This window comes from Puma concolor, chromosome B4, assembly GCF_028749965.1.
Source record: "Puma concolor isolate L17-30 chromosome B4, mPumCon1.1.hap2, whole genome shotgun sequence".
Lineage (NCBI taxonomy): Eukaryota > Metazoa > Chordata > Mammalia > Carnivora > Felidae > Puma > Puma concolor.
The window spans coordinates 44201577-44220006 of NC_141673.1; the positions used below are offsets into that span (position 1 = coordinate 44201577).

General features: G+C 32.6%; 1 long non-coding RNA gene across 1 annotated transcript in view; it reads left to right on the plus strand.

Annotated features, from left to right (window-relative positions):
• Positions 1-18430, plus strand: part of LOC147579036 (uncharacterized) — a 106539-nt gene that overhangs the window by 49488 nt on the left and 38621 nt on the right. The window contains exon 2 of the long non-coding RNA XR_015253122.1: positions 267-340. This is a non-coding gene — a long non-coding RNA (uncharacterized LOC147579036). The remainder of the gene's footprint in view (positions 1-266; positions 341-18430) is intronic.

Here is an 18430-nt window from a genome sequence, read left to right on the forward strand (position 1 = left end):
AATAAGAGTAATAGCAATAAAATATTTTATTTAACCTTCATTTATTCCTAAAGGTGCTCCTTCTTTCCTTAAGTGGATCCACATTCTGGCCTATATCATTTTTCTTCTTCCTTTAAAATGTTTAAGATTTCTTGCATGGCAGGTGTTGATGACAATGAATTCATCAGTTATTGCTCATCTGAAAAGGTCTTTGTTCACTTTGGAAGTAAAGTTTGGTGGGTATTTAATTCTAGTTTGATGTTTATTTTTTCCTTTCAACATTTTAGGTATCCACTATCTTCTTACGTGAATGATTTCTCACAAGAAGTCTACTGTAATTCTTATTCTACTTCCCCTATAGGTAAGATGAATACTTCCTTTGACTTCTTTCAAGATTTTGTCTTAATCTGTGTTTGTACATGACATGACTAGATATATATATATTTTTTTGTTTTATGTTGTTTGAATATTTTCTTAACATTTGCTATTAACTTGGAAAGCTTTCAGTCATTATTGTTTCAAATATTTCTTCTGCTCTATTTTCTCATTGTTCTTCTTCAGGTATTCCAGTTACATTGAATTGTATCTTTTGTAATTATTCCACAGTTCTTGAAGGCCCTGTAGCTGTTGTTTGTTGCTGTTTCTTCTTTGTCATTGTATTTCATTTGGGAAGTTTCTACTGATCAATATTCAAGCTCAATCATTTCTTCCCCCCAGCATGTCCAGTCCATTAATGGGTCCATTTACTGCATTCTTTAATTAAAATGTTTTTGATTTCTAGCATTTCCATAGTTCCACTTACATCACCTATCTCTTTTTTGCCTGTTGCCTACTTTCCCACTAGAGCCCTTAACATCTTAATCACAATTCCCTGCCTAAATTCCCAAATCTGTGGCATCATCTCAGTCTGGTTCTGAGGTTTGCTTTGTGTCTTCAATCTTTTTTTTTTTTTTTTTTTTTTTTTTCATTTTTTAAGTCTTGTCATTTTTTTGTTGAAAGCTGGACATGTTTTTCAGGTGATAAAATTGAAGTAAATAGGCCTTGTTGTGAGATTTTGCTAATGTGGCTAGGAGTTGGTCTGTGTTTAATATTTTCATAGCTGTTATTAATCAGCGGCTTCAGATTACTTTTGTGTCTTTGTTTCTGTATCCCCTTTGACTTTTGGTTTCTTTAGGTACTCCCCCTAGGAGAAAGTCTAAATTTTGTGAGTCTTTCAGCAGTAATCTGCTAATCTGCAGTTACTATAATGAAGCCCTACTGGTGTGGTAGAAAGTTGTGGAAAGGGGGAAGTATTCTATAATCTTTTGATTAAATCTCTGTATTTTCCTGAGCTTGTGACTCTGGGTTGTGACCTTAATAAGTGTTTCTCTAGTGGTATAGCTTTTTTATCTCCCTTAGATGAGATAGGAAAGTTAGAGGAGACTAGAGCCCGAGTAAATCACTTCCCCTGGCTAGAACAAGAGTCTGGTAAAAAAAAATTTTTTTCCTTTGGAGAATACGCAGTACTTATAAAGAAAATTCTTGGTGTGTTTGACAATAATTACCCTTCCCCTTAAGAGGCACAACAGGATCTTTCGAAAATATTCACCTTGAAAACATAGTGGACTTGAAAAACATGGGACTCTTTCTAAGACTACAGTCACCAGGGCTTTCTTTTTGTCATGCTAGTCTACACTGAGTTTCCAGGGATTCATCCAAACCACCACATAAGTATTCCTACACATTTATGGTTCCTGTGGCTCCTGCTGTAAGCAAGCAGCTCTTGACTGTGACTTTCTTGATTTGCCTGTCTCTCTGAATTTCAGGGTAGCAATTTGCCCTGTAATCTCAGTTATCTGATGGATTCAATAAAAGCCATTGATTTTCTTTTTGTTCTGCTTTTTCTCGTTTTAAGGATGAGAATGGCAACTTTAAAGCTCTTCTATACATGTGACAGTTGAAACCAGAGGGTTGAGCCATTAGGTTTTTAACATCAAGAATGTTAAGTTGACTGCTTTTAAGAATTTGAGGTTTATACTAATATTCTCCATTTTTTTCTATTCTTTATTTTTAATTTTTGTAATGTTTATTTTTGAGAGAGAGAGAAAGAGAGAGTGAGAGCAGGGAAAGGGCAGAGAAAGAGGGAGACACAGAATCTGAAACAGGGTCCAGTCTCCGAGCTGTCAGCACACAGCTCATCACTGGGCTTGAACCCACAAACCACAAAATCATGACCTGAGCTGAAGTCGGACACTTAACTGACTGAGCCACCCAGGCACCCTCATTTTTTTTTCTATTCTTAACAACATATTAATCATATTCAGTGTAAAGTTACTATCTGATAATTGTGGTATCTAAATAATTTATTTTTGTCTTGGTTTTTGGTCATTGTTTTTGTGAAAGCATACCACTTAATTTTTAATTCTATGCTAGATACTGTATATGAAAAATCAGAGAAGCTCTGAATGATGTTTTCTTCCTCGAAGGGGGTTAAACATTCTTCTGGAGGGCAAATAGAAGATAAGGTGATTTGCTTGCTCCCCTGGCAAATTCATTTTAGGCTGTTGTTTTCTTTCTTTTTCTTTTTTCTTTTTTTCTTTCAGGCAGAACATGTTCAACTTTGGCTTTACTTCTAGATCATAGCCCTTACCCCTAGGCTGTGCTCCTGTGAGGTCTTAACTATAACGTAGCAATGTTTGCCAGTATCCTTCATCTTGGCAGGTCTTGAACTCCCACCTCTGTTTCCAGTATTGCACTGCTGATGAAATCTCTGAGCAGTTCTTTACCTTCTCAGCTGTTAATTTCTGTACAAATTGTTGCGGTATTTCTCTGAGCATGTCCATCTCAGAGGCTTACAAATATCTGAAGGGAATCTGCACACAGATACTTGGGTTCACTTTTTGTGGTTCTCCCTTCTCTGAGATTTTGTCCTACAAGCCCAAATACTGAAATTTACAGAATCTTATCTCTGAGTTATCATAAATGTCAAGTATATTAACTGGAGTCTTAAATACTCCCATTAGTTTTCATTATCCTAAACTATATATATCAGTATACATTTCTATTTGAAAATATATTCAATCAAACTGAATAATATTTGGGGGTCTTAAAAAAGCCTCATATGCAAGATACTGAAAGTATAAATCAGTCTACACAATAGTAATCAAGAGAAATGCTTGCTAATTTTAGTTTTTAACATTTTTAAAACATTTAAAAATGAAATAATGGGTATGTTATCACTTAAAAATAAATCTAATATAAATAAATCCAATTATCTTGTATACTAATATTATATATTAATCTAATTAATATATAATTATATTAATTATGACATACTTACATCCCTTATTTTAGGAATTCGGCTTGTAAACTGAGAAACTTATTATAAAAATGTTACATAGTAGCTATGAAATATAGATTATAAATAGAAAAATTTTAAAAGCTATTTTTGCTTTACCATTTTTCATGGAGATTATATCATTAAGTGTAGTGAAATGGCACACTTTATGAAGGAATACTTATAGTGCAACATTACTGATAATTGTGTAGTTACATATTAAATGCATTTTCTTCCATTTAATTCCCTCAAGGAAAAAAAAAGCAGATCACATGAATCTATCTGTTTTATATTTGGTTAATATTACATATTAAGCTTTATTTAGAACCCAAATTAGATTGTTATAGTAGTAAGACAGATTTATTTTAAAATGAATACACTTATTATAAGGGTTATGTAATTTATTGTAAAGATATGTGTAGAGAGGGACAGAGAGAAGGAGAGAGAGAGAGGGAAGGAGAAAGAATGAATTGAGAAAACGTGACTTAGCCACAATGACATGGTTAAAAAAATTCTGTTTTGCTTAAAATAAATTCTTAGATTATATTTTCTCATGGAAAAAGTAAATTAAATCTCTTAGAATTCAGTGCTTGGCCCTTATTTAACCTTTTCCTTAATTTCAAGATTTTATCTGCAAAGGGTGTAATATTGTTTATATACCTTATGTCAGCATGAAAGTTTAACCAAATGACTCATTTAAAGCAAAGGAGTCTAGTAATCACACAGAAAAATGGTCTTATCTTATTATCTTATCTTATCTCACAATCCTGAGATCAAGACCTGAGCTGAGATTAAGAGTTGGATGCTTAAATGACTGAGCCACCCAGGCGCCCCCAGATACTTTAAATAAATGTCAGTCTAAATTTCTCATTTTACAGTTCTAAAATGATTAGCTATTCCAAAAACTGCTATAATTTATTATTGCATATTTTCACACACACACACACACACACGTACACACACATGCACAGACTTGAATTATTGCTTTTGTTTGGGGTAACTGGGACATTTTCTGAAACAAAGACTAGTATTTTTGCCATAATTAGACTTTGTGCACAGAAGTATTAGATTTTTTTTTTTTTTTTGCAATTTTTCAGGCATTTTTTTTTCTTCCCAAATGGTTAACTGGAGGTAACTGAAGAAAAAAAGAAGTGTCCTTTGTCAGTGTTAGGTGGATTACTACTTTATGGGAATGAAGTTATAATTAGGGCAACATGAAACCTGCAAAAGAACAATGGTAAAAAAACTAAAGAACATTCTTTAGGAGTTCAAAGTGTAGACTAAAATGGCTAGATATTAACATTCTCTGCTGTGTTGTCAGAAAATATTCCTTATTCACTTTGACAATAACAAACTTAAAAAGAAGCTGAATTAAGGGTTTATCAGAGGTATTACCTCTCTTTTTTCATATAATTATTATTTTCCAAGTCTATTTTAATTACTAGATTTCAAACAATGAAATTTAGGAATAGAAAACTGACCTGAGGATGAGGGATTTTCACATAGACCTAAACTCACACACACATACACACAAAAAAACCCATTTTTAGTCACTGACCAGAATCAATCATATTATAATTATCATATTTGGTTTTTGTGATTTTTGCCTTGTTTTGTTTAAAAATATAAAATGTTCTATATGGTTAACTCTATTTAATATTTCCATTGAATATAATCTTAGGTACTATTATGACTCCTTACAGGCAATAGATATTACGAATTTAGCATATATGTTTTCAATCTAATTTTGTTACTTTTTTAATATGATAGATTAGGTTTGCATGTTACATTTGTGTAAATGTTATCAGAGTATATCATTCTTCAATTTATTATGTTATTAAACAATATGTGTTTGGGGTCTACATGTATTGAGAGAGAGAATGAGAGAAGGAAAGAAAGAGATAGACAGATGGATAGATAGAGGTATATCTAATCTATTCTTTTCTATGATCATATAGTTTCTACTCTTAGATGTATAACCTATATATATTATACTGTGTCCTATGGATACTGCTTTAACAGAATACAGATGGAATTTATTTAATTTTTTTTAATTTTCGTTGGTGAGTGTATTCAGTTCATATGATTACTTATACCTTTTTTTGAAATTTCCTTGTTCTCTGAGTTTTGTTTACAACATATTTCCTTCTGTTCATTTTCTTATTCTAAGTATTTTTTAGTTTCTCTCTGTAAGTTAAGAGCTTATTTATTCTATGCTTTCTCATTAGAGTCCTAGGATGAAATATTTGATGTATATTTTAAACTTGTGTATATGCATCTGTTTAAAATTAAATTAATTTATATTTTAGCCTCTTTCTGGACACTTCAGGGGTTTTACTGTTGCCTGAATTTCCTAAAAACTGCCTTCTACATTTTTATTAATCTCTTTTAGCCCTGTCAATTTCTAAATGCATTAAAAATGTTATTATTATGTGTAATCCTCTGGCTAAAATTATTTACCTACCTTTTTGCTCACTATTACACTCTGAATCCCAATTCTTTCCCTTAGTTACTTTTGTTTTTCCTGCCAAGGTCTTTATTTTTCCTGCATACTTAGAGTTTAGCTTGGTGGTGAATACTTGATTGGCAGTATTTTTAATATGTACTTTGAAGATATTGGTTTTTTTTTTCCCTGTATTTTATGCTAAGAAATCTGCTTAAATTTGATTAGTGTAACTGTGGACACACTTAGATTTCTAATCTTATAGCTTTTAAATTCTCTTCTTAAATTTTGAGATTACAGTTTCATAAAAATATACTTAATATTTATTTTTAAATCTTTTTATTATCTCTTTAGTTCTGGGAAATTATCAGCTATCATTTCATGAAATATCTCCTCTTCCACATTCTTCCATTCCATTATTCTGCTATTCTTCTATTCACTATTCTGTGAATACGAATAGATTTATATTGGATTTTCTAAATCTATCGTGTTACATACCTCTGAAACTTTATCAAATCAATTTACTTATTTAGACTCATTCTATTATAATTTGAATTGTTTTGCAACTTTTCATTCATTTGGTTCTCTTCAAATCTGCTTTACTTGTTTCAAAATCTTTATCTTTTTCTGGATTCCATCTCTTATTTTATTTGTTTGAACATTTGGAACACACTACATACTCAATTTAAGTTTCTTTACAATTTTTCCATTGTCTTTAGTGCCTTGGCTTATAATTTTCCTACTGTGGACCTGTCAACAGTCTCCCTTTCTTTGACCTCATTGTGTATCTTATATTCTAATTTCTTTTCTTAAAAAAAAATTTTTAACATTTATTTATTTTTGAGACAGAGAGAGACAGACCATGAGACAGGCCAATGGATTGAAAAGGGATGAAGAAAAGAGAGAGAAATGTTATGTAATTTAAAAAAATGGGAAATGAAACTAAATAAATGAGAATTGAGATAAAGTAAGTACAGGAAAAAAAAACGAGCGAAATGTGAGCTGGGCTTCTGGAAAAGTGATTTATTCATTGAAATTTTTTATTTGATTTATAATCTGAGGATTTAGTCCAACATGAAGATATCCTTGGCAAATTCATAAAGTACATTTTACTATTTTGGGACAAATAAATCATTATTTTGCAATGCAACAGTGTATTTAGCATTGACAATCTTTGATGTACTAAACTTTTATAGATGTAGAGCTCTTGACAAATAGTATTTCCTTTATCTTTTATAATGATTTTAAATCCATAGTTTTAAGTTGCAAGTAACATAGGTATATTAAATAAAGCAATCCTTATATAAAAGCAGGAAACAAATCCCAAAAAGTTAAGATATCTCAACAACCTGATATAGCTATGGGCTGCATTATGTTTTTGTTTTTTTGAATCTGATAAAAATTATTAGTCATAATCTTTTATTTCCTTTGACAAAATAATATAGAACAATTTTCTCAATTCTCTCCCTGAAGACAATTTAACAAAAAGGAATGAAATATGTGATAGAAAGAGTCTAAAGAAAAGCATCTTAAAATATCCAAGAGTTATCAAGATAGTGAAAAAACTGAGCCAAAATTTAAGACCGTATATACAAGACCACCGAGAAGTAGGCCCAGAACTCAAAATGCTTTCTATAAGGCATTAAGATTTCTGATTTTTTTTTTACATACCATGTAAAACAAATAGTCAAAAATAAAAGCAAATAAAGAAAGGACTAAGATAGCAAATCAGGAGAGAATTAGAAATAGATCTACAACGACTTCAGTTTTAGATTTATTAGCTACAAAGTAAACACACACATATACACACACACATTTTATCAGTCTTGGAGATTAAAAAAAGACTTGAAGATTTAACAGGAAATGAGAAACTATAAAATGTGACATGGTAGATTTGTATAAGAGCCAAATAGAAATCCTTGAAGAAAAAAAAAAAAAGTATCTATACATTAACCAATGGTAGCAGCAAAAAGAAGATATTGCTAAGTAGTTTTCAAAAGCAGATTTTCGATCTAAGAGCAGGTTAGAAATACCTGGAGAACTAGCCAACTGGAAAATAGATCTGAAAAAGCACTTAAAATACAGTATTGAGAGATAAGAAGACTCAAATTAGAGAGTAGGGGATAAGAAAACAGTAAATACAGTGAGACATTCTAAAATCCATATCACTGGAGTCTCAGAGGAAGTGGATAGAAGGAATAGTTCAAAAGCAATATTTGAAGATAATAGTTGAGCGTTTTTCAGAACTAATAAAGTCAAAAGTCCAGAGTGTCAAGAAGTCCAGTACATTATTAGCATGAAAAATAAGATAAATACACTTGGAAAACTGTTTGGTATCTTCTCAAACTGAACATAAGCATATTCTATGGCCTAGTGATCTTGTTTCCAGTTTATACCATAAACATAAATGCATATGTACATAAAAATATGTGTAAAAAGACTCATAGCAGCTTTATTTATATTATCCCTAAGTTAGAAGCAACCCAAATGTCTATCACAGAATAGGATATGTATTGTGTATTTTTCAGTGAATGCAAAGTAGAAAATTACACAGCAATGAAAAGGAACAAAAGATTTTATCTTTCATATATAATGTTCTGTAAGAGAGGACAATCCTAAGGGGTTCTACACTGCATGATTCCATTTCTACAAATTTAGAAAAAACAGGGGAAAGTAAAAACTGTTACAAGTCAGAATAATAATTATGTTTTTGGAGGGGGTTTGAGAGAGAGTATAAGAGAAGTTTCTAATGGGTGTTAAGTTTTGATCTGGGTTGTGATTAAATAGATAAACTGTACAAAATTTTATAGAGCTATATACTAAAGATTTGTGATTTTTATTACAAGTATGCCATATTACATAAAATAAAATCTTGTTATTAAAATTGGTAAAGCTATTGAAAAGAGGAAAAAGATAATACATAACATTTTCACGAAGAATGTGGATAGGGAAAGCTTTCTTAAGTAAGAAACATAGAGGGGTATCTCAATGGCTCTGTTGGTTGAGCGTCCAACTGGTTTCGGCTCCGGTCATGATCCTAGGGTACTGGGATTGAGCCCCATGTCAGGCTCTGTGCTGAGCATGGAGCCTACTTAATTTCTCTCTCGTGCACGCTCATGCTGTCTCTCTAAAAAAATACAATAAAATAGAAAAATAGAAAACTTATGATACAGAAAGAAATTGACAAATTAATCTATGTCTAAGTCAGGAGCTTCTTTTTATCTGAAGTGATTCATGAGTAATCCATATCTAGAATATAGAAAACTTCTCCTTAATGAGGAAAAAAAACTCCTGCAAACTCATGTCTTTAAAAACATTTTAATGTTTTTATTTATTTTTGAGAGACAGAGAGACAGCATGAGCTGGGGAGGAGTACGAAGCAGGCTCCAGGCTCTGATCTGTTAGAACAGAATCCTAAGTGGGGTCTGAACTCAGAAATGAGATCATGACCTGAGCCAAAGTCAGCCAAACCGACTGAGCCACCCAGGCTCCCCTGAAAACTCATTTTAAAAATTGGCGAAATTCATGAATAAGGACTTCAGGGAAAAAAATATAAATGGCAACAACAGCATCATATGGAAAGCTGGGCAACATCTTTAATAATCGTAGAGAAAATCTGGCAACTCCATGTGTTGGAAAACTTGTGGCATAATGGCAATTTTCATACACTACTGTTTTTTGTATACATTTTGATACCATTTTGAAAACCTGTTTTGAATTATCTGCTGCACCTAAAGATGTGCACATCCAATGAACAAACAATTTCACTTTTGGAAGAAATGGCAAGAAGAAGCACACCAGGACTCATGCATAGAAATCCTGACAGCAGCATTGTTCCTAATTGTCCTACACTAGAAGTGACTGGTCATCTCTATGAGACTAGATAAACTAATTGTGTTATATTTATAAAATGTAACATTATCTAGCAAAGAAGCTAAACTAACTAAGCTAAATCCAACACCATTAGTGAATCTTAGAAAAAATTGAGCAAAATAAACACACTAAATAATATGTTCACTATGATTTTATTGCTGTAAAGTACATAAATAGGACAAACTCTGTTCCATTGTGATGCACACGTAGGAGGTAAAACTAGAAAGAAAATCATGGAGTTGATTACCATAAAAGTCAAGATAATATTAACCTCAAATGGGGAGAGAGGAAATGTAATTGTCCAGAGACACATGGATTTGACAGGAATGTTCTCTATATTAACCTAAATTCTGGTTACATTTATGGTCACTTTATAATTATTCATTCATTCATACTGTATATTTATGTTGTCTTGGCATATATGACATGTTTATATTTTACAATGAAATACAAAGACCATTGATGCATATATATAAGTTGAGTGCAAATAATATCTGATGAACATTAGCACTAATTAATAAACTAAATTCAATGGGCAAAAAGCTCAGTTCTGTGTCATTATAACAACTGTCTCAACTTGACTAAAGCAGTAAATCTGATTGTTGTTAAGCCAGAAACTTTCCCATTCTAAAATCATTTGACATAAGCACAAGCTGATTCAATTTTTTTTTGGTAAGGTTTCAAAGGACAGACATAAAGAGCCAGAAATCCTTTTAATGTAATTAGGTAAAGATTGCAATTCTTGTGGTAAATATAAATGCATACATCATATTTGAAAAAAAAAAGCTAGACACATAGAGAAGAATTAATTCAGAGGGAAAATACTTATTTCAGTCCCAAGTTTTCCCTAAATTATTTCTTTGAAACTATGTTTCTAATTTTTTTAAAATTACTCAAATGCAATCACTAGGGTTACATTAGAAAAACATTCATCATTTGCAATATCAAGTGTATCTTCAGTATATACTCTACCCTGAATATGTCCACTATGAACACATAGTGTTGACACTGTCAGTCTTCTGAAGGAGTTTGGGGGAAAACCTGAGGGTCAGTCATTCAACCACAGTTTGATAACCACCATAGTATAGTAATAGCTATCTTTAATATCTTCAATCTCCTCTCATATTTATATTCCTTGAGCAATAAAGAAGGTTCAAAATGGGGAAATATGAGGGAAATTTTTAGAATGATGGGAATGTTCTAAAACTGAATTATGGTGATGATTCCACAATTGTAAATTTACTAAAATTCACTGAATTGAAAACATACTTGGTGAATGTTACAGAATGTAGATTATGCCTTAATGAACCTATAAAAATGGTGGAATATAATCTCATCTTTCCTTTGTAAAATCTTCATGTAGTGTTCTTGCTTTGCGATTTTACATTTATTATAACTTGGGACTTATTTGAAACTTTGATTTTAGAAGAGGTGGAACACTGTAAGAAACCCAGGCTCTTGCTTGACCTTGAATTCATGGATTTAATTCCAAATACCTCTCTAGCTACTGTATAAGACTGTGTTTATTAAGAATAAAAAAAAAAAAAAGCGGAGGGACACCTGGGTGGCTCAGTCAGTCAAGTCTCTGACTTCGGCTCAGGTCATGATCTCACGGTTCATGAGTTCAAGCCCCACTTTGTGCTCTGTGCTGACAGCTCAGAGCCTGGAGCCTGCTTCGGATTCATCTCCCTCTCTCTCTGCCCCTTCCCTGCTCACGTTCTGCCTCGCTCCCTCTGAAAAAAAAAAAAAAAAAAAAAGATTGTGTTTGCTTCCTCTTCTGTAAAAAGGAGAAAATTATAGCACCTAACCTAATGACTTACTCTAAGTATTAACTAAGTTAATGTGTCTAGATGTGCTTAGAGTAGTGTCATTTCTTGGTTAGCACTATGTAAGCGTTAGCTATTTCCATATGCTGAATTAAAGAGTCAGTTAAATGTTGAAATTGAAGATACAAAAGCAAATAATTTATAGAGAAAGATATGAGAGAAGGGAAATAAAAGGGAATGTGTTAATCTTCTTACAGTTAATAAATCTTATCCTTGAGGTAAGACATCAATAAGCAACAACTAAAATTAATTCAGGTTTATTTGTAAGTGATGCATTGATGAATGATAATGTTAGTAATTAGCAAGATGAAGGAAATTCAATTATTTTGGCTATTTCTGTTACTGTTCTACAATAGGTAAAATCATTTGAAAAAAACAAAAATACCACCTGAAGTAATAAGGGTTGGAGAGTTGAGATTATTAATGACTTGCCATGGCAGTTGATGAGAAGTGAAGAGAGATGCTAAATAGGAATACATAACAGGAAAACCAAATGGTAACTGGAATCCAGCTGAAGTTGTAGACTATAATTTGTTTTCAAAAATTTTTAAGATTTTATTTTTATTTTTTGAAAAAAATTTTTTCAACGTTTTTTATTTATTTTTGGGACAGAGAGAGACAGAGCATGAACGGGGGAGGCGCAGAGAGAGAGGGAGACACAGAATTGGAAACAGGCTCCAGGCTCTGAGCCATCAGCCCAGAGCCCAACGCGGGGCTCGAACCCACGGACCGCGAGATCGTGACCTGGCTGAAGTCGGACGCTTAACCGACTGTGCCACCCAGGCGCCCCAAGATTTTATTTTTAAGTAAGATCTACACCCAATGTGAGGCTTGAACTTATAACCTCAATATCAAGAGTCATATGTTCTGCCAGCCAGGTGCCCCTAATTATTTTTCAGTGTTAATGGAAGTATATTCCTTTGACAATCTCAATAGGCAATATGACATATTTTACTAAAATTGATCCTCTTACTAATTATTAAAACCAGTTTTAACAGTGTACAACAGCCATTATGATTAACTGTCATCTATTCCTTGTGAAATAATTATTCTAAGTCATTCATGATAATTTCCTCAACTTTGCCAGTGTTTAACTTAGAGATAGCCGAGTTCAATGTTAGGCAATGAAATGCAACCGAATGTTCGCTTTGGACTTTTAAGGAAGTGAATTCAGCCTTTGACAGCGGATGTGAAAAAAGATGCTTATTATTCCAGTTTCTGTTAGCAGACATTTCATGTTTATGAGACACTCATCCTCAGGATGAATCTAGTTTGTGGTAGTAGAAATAACCTTGGGCTTTCATAAAATCCTATAAAAACCAAATCAAATATTACAGAAGATTGGCCTAAATCTAGACTGCTTATTATGTAAGTTCATATATTTTCTCATTTCTAAATACAATTTAAGTTGTGGTTTCCATTACAGTGAAATAATTCAACCCCATACAAAATAGGTATCTGGAAATATTCTTCAGACATTCATTATAAAGAAAAAAATAAATAAAGAAGAAAAATATTTTATTTAATTAAGATAGGATTAAGATTATAATTACATATGTAGTTGAATTTACATTTAATCATCATTATGTAATCACTTTATCTGCAAAGTATGGGTTCCTCCCTAGGAATATCCTAAAGTAGCTACAAGAATGATTGGAATTCAAAGCATCTGAGCAAAATTTAATTGTGCAAGTTCACGTTTGACTAAAAGTAGTTTTTAGTGTGCATATAGATCATAAAAATGATGTCATTGAAACAATCTTATAAATAAAAGAATAAAAATTTCAGAAAATATATCCAATAATGTGGTAAGAAACTAGTATTTGCTTCTGTCCTATTTCTGGCATTGCTATCTAATAGAAATTCACCAAATAAAGTGTTTGATGTGACTGTATTCGTTTGAATCATTGCAATGACTCTGAATTATAAATGGCTTACAAATTACAGGAGAAGGTTTACATTCTCCTAACTGCATTTTACTTTTTTTTCTCTTGACTTATAGGCAATCTTCTTAGCATACCTCATTACATTATTCTCAGGGTACATTAATCTCACCACTTTTAAAAATAAACACATGCCAGACCTTTCACATTGATTGTACCTGAAGCAACTCTTCTGAAATTGTCCCTTTAAACACCTTTTATTCTTGGGTATAATTAGAAGAAAGAAAAAGTGAACATAAAGCTAAATTCAGTTCTTATATTTTAATACAACAACATCCAAGTACTCTAACAGAAATGTTCTATAATTTCTTCTTAAATAAATGATAAGAAGTATACTAGAACATGTCATTTGTGAGCCTAATCTTTCATACACTCTAAATATGTGCATGGGCTAGAAACACATTGAGTTCAGAACTCATCATAGTGTTATTCCCTCAGAGAATGGAAAGGTGAAGTCTCACTCAGCACAGTTTTACCAAGCCAAAAAAAAAAAAAAAAAAAAATCAGCATTAAATGCAATTTCTTCAAAATCATATGAGGCTCTTTCATTCTAGGAAATCACTCAGGCTTGACAGCAAGAAAACACTTTTAAATTGGAAAAGCCTTTAGTTTTCAAACTTTTCCTCTGGTTCTTATTTCCCTTTTACATTCTGAGGTCAGTAATGTTCCACTCAAGTACACTCCTCAGAGGTTTTGCGCACCGTATTTCCCACTTGAGTGCCATCTAGAAGGAAATGTTAATCTATCTCTACTTTAAAAAAAAATTATCGCTCTCTGATTGATGTAAATTATTAGATGGAACTACAGGCAATTCTCAACATTCGGCCGTTTTACTTCACAAAATCAGTATTTTCGGATGGGTCAAACTAACATCAAAATGTTGAGAATTTTTTTTCATCTCAGAAAAAGGTGATCTAATACAGTCAACAATAGAAGTTCATTTTCTTCTTAATTTGTAATGTTTCTGAGATTTTAACTTCCCTAGCTTTAGCCTTCTCTGCTATGTAGTATGGATAGTCATTACTTTGCCCTAATATTATTTTCCTCTTTGCTAATCTCAGGGACTATTTTAAATCTCAGTTTGGTTATGAAAATAGTATTATTGGAATAAGTAGTTTTAATAAGGGGATTTAAGCTTATATATTTCTGGCAGAAACTGGGGAAGTAAAAAGAGGTCAATTTAGAGCCAAAGGAGTGGAAAAAGAGTTATCAATGATGTTGGCTGAAGCATAGGCTGAAGAGGATGGGAAAGAAGCCACAGACCATAGGGACTTTTGACAAGCTTTCTTCTGTTTTCCCCAGAACTGCAAGTCAGAAAGGTGCTAAGACATTATGTCTGAGTACCTAAGTGACTATCACTCCACTTCTACTTTCCTAATTTCACTCAATTTCCTTTTAATGAGAAACACTGACTTGTGTTAATATAGGGAAGGAGATTCCACTGAAAGCATGTCTTAGTCTTAGAAAGCAGTCATGGTAATTCCAAGAGACTAATTCTAAGGTGACTAATGACAATTTACCACAGACACAGAAGCCTCAGATTCATGTAAGCATAAGCGACCACTCAGAGATTTTCATCTCCAGGGGACTAATGCTTTTCCTAGAAAACTTAATAAAGTAAATTTATCACTGAGATACACCATACCCAATCTCTCTCTCTCTTTTCCTCTCTCTCTCTCTCTCTCTCTCTCTCACACACACACACACACACACACACACACACACAGGACTCAAAGATCTTGCCAATAAACTAAGTGGAAATGCTTTCCTTAGATCTTTAGAACATATTGACCCCTTTTGGCCCACAGCCATAATTAGTAAAGTAATTGATAGGAATTAAAGTGTATGGCAGGCTTAATGACAGAACATCTCTCTTTGCACTCTGAAAGAAAGTTGGTCTACCTTATCAGTCTTTATATGAATAATAAGACATCTGTTCATTTCTGAGGCACTCTATTCCTTTTTCTTTCTTAGAATTTATTTAAATTCAAGTGAGTTAACATATAGTGTACTACTGTTCAGAAGCAGAATTTAGTGATTCATCACGTAAGTATAACACTCAGTGCTCACCACAGCAAGTGCCCTCCTTAATATCCGTCACCTATTTAGCCCAGCCCCCCCCCCCCCCCCCTTCTAGCAACCCACAGTTTGTTCTCTAGAGTTAAGACTCTATGGTTTGTGAGGCCCAATATTCTTATTAGAGGATTAGTTATGTATCCATGCATTAAAGCCACACCCCATTAGGTCTCCAAGTCACCTAGTAATTAATAATGTAATCAAATACAAATGACTATGGAATTACAAAAAAAAAAAAAAAAAAAAAAAAAATTCCCATGTAAGAGTTCTTTCCAAAGAGACAAGATCTTGTTTACAAAATATTGGGTTATAATTATTACACCAAATAGTTCTTATCATTTGGAGAAAACTGGTTATTTGGGAAATGCATGAGAAATACGTGAAAATAAGGTGTTCCTTATTGTGACTTTAAATATTTTAAAGTAATTTAATACATTATTTCTTTAGAATTTTATTTAAAAATAAAAGTTTGTCACCAATTTTTACATACCGAATTATCATTTTCCTAGAGGATATCTTTTTCTCTCTTTCTTTCTTTTTATTTCACAACCTTCAGAAATAAATGTATCTGACTGTAATCTAAGTTAAAGTGAAAGGACATCTTGTGAACCTTGTAAATGTATTGTCATTTAAAAAACAGGAAGCCACAAGACAGTGGAGACCTAACAGTGTCCATGAATGTAGTACTCATCTTAAGATTACTGCAATATTACATAAAGAACATGAGAAGGTGGGATTCCAAAGAAGAGCAATTATCACTGGACTGGGGGGCCTGAGAATGATATTCAGACAGACAACAGAGATAGGGAAGATAGGAACATCGTGTCAGAGGTAAAGGAAAGATCTTAGAGCTTAGAAAATTGGCAAAATAAAATACAACGTTCTAGCTACTGAAGAATGAAATGAATTGATGGTTTTGAGGAAGAGAGTCAAAGGAAAAGATGAAAGCTTACTTCTGCAATTGTACCCCAAAGACATTTTCATGTTTTTCCTGGCAACCTTTGTTTGCTAACTATGGGAAAAGCAGAAAGACAATAATACTTTGTCTATTTTTTTTCTCATGTGAGACAACTTGTTGGCTTCCTTGAAATGTAAATTAATAAAATTTATTACTTAATTACTAGTTTTGATTTTATAACTTTAACCAGAGATCAGTGTCCTTACAATATGGAATTTCATAAGTTCCTAATATGAGAATATACAATTTTTCATTTTTGTGAAGAGTCTTCTTTAAAATGTCTCAAGGCGTTTAATTGAAATGTTGGTGATTTCTATTAGTATTGAAATACAGAATTAGGTAGCTTACACTGTATTTAATTGAAGTTAGAAATATCTGTACTTGAATATTTTCATTTTATTTTATTTTATTTTATTTTATTTTTTTCAACATTTATTTATTTTTTGGGACAGAGAGAGACAGAGCATGAACGGGGGAGGGGCAGAGAGAGAGGGAGACACAGAATCGGAAACAGGCTCCAGGCTCTGAGCCATCAGCCCAGAGCCCGACGCGGGGCTCGAACTCACGGACCGCGAGATCGTGACCTGGCTGAAGTCGGACGCTCAACCGACTGCGCCACCCAGGCGCCCCGAATATTTTCATTTTAGAATAGATTTAGATTTACAGAAAAGTTGCAGAGACAGTAACAAGTTACTGTATTTTCCACAAAAGCTTCTTTTATTATACATTCATATGTTATATTTGTCAAAATTAACAAACTGATGTTGATACATTATTTAACTGAAGTCTAGACTTTATATGTACTTTATTTCTATAGTGTTGACCTAATCTCCTTTTTCTTTTCAAGAATCCCATCTAAAATACTATATGATGTTGAGTTGTCATGCCCACTTAGGCCCTTGCCTGTCACAGTTTCTTTGATGTTGTTTTTGATGACCTTGATAGTTTTAAAGATTACTGAACAGGTATTTTGTAGAATTCCTTCATTTGGATTTGTCTGATGTTTTTCTCATGGTAAGACTTGGGTAATATATACTTAAATATTATTGATCAAGAAATTGTAATTTATTTCATTTTTTTAATGTTTATTTTAATTTTTGAGTGAGAGAGAGAGAGAGGGAGAGAAAGAGAGTCAGGGAGGGGCAGAGAGGGAGACACAGAATCTGAAGCAGGCTCCAGGCTCCAAAGCTGACTGTCAGCCCAGAGCCCAATGCAGGGTTTGAACCCATGAGCTGTGAGATCATGACCTGAGCCAAAGTCAGACGCTCAACAGACTGAGCCACCCAGACACCCCTAGATTAAGACAATTTTACAATTATCACTCAAAAATTATAATCTAGGAAACAAATGCACATATGTAGAGAAAGGAATGGAAATATATATATTTATATATTATAATACATATCTCATATCAATATATAGAGTCCAAAGGGCAGATTTTCAACCTTTTTGAAACTTCAATACATATACATATACTTTACATTGTGCCTCAGTAAACATACACACGTACAAAACTAAAAAAAAATCATATAGTCTATTTTAAAAAATTGTAATCCAGTAAATTTATTTTACAATCCATTACTATAGCATGATTTGCAGTTTTAATAGACTGAGGAAACCAAATACAACCTTGTCTCTCTTCTCTTTCCTTCATAGCTTTGGAGAGCACATGACTGAATAAAGACAGAAGGAATAAAAGGAGAAAAAAATATTGGAGAGATGATATAATATCCAATAATATAAAGTTCCCTAAAGAATTTCTTTACATATGTTGGAAACACAAAAGACTAAGTGAGAAGAAAATAAATACATGTTTTGGTGATTTTCATAATGGCCATTACAGTTAAATTAGGTGAATCAAGAATAAAGAAGTTAATTGCATGGATAAAGGTTGTACAGTAAGTCAGCAGTAAAGAGGGATATAAAAACCAGGCATCTGTCCCCTGCAGTCACTATGACACACTTCCTACAAATAGTTGATTTAACAGTAAATTGCATTGTCTTTAATACTTATTA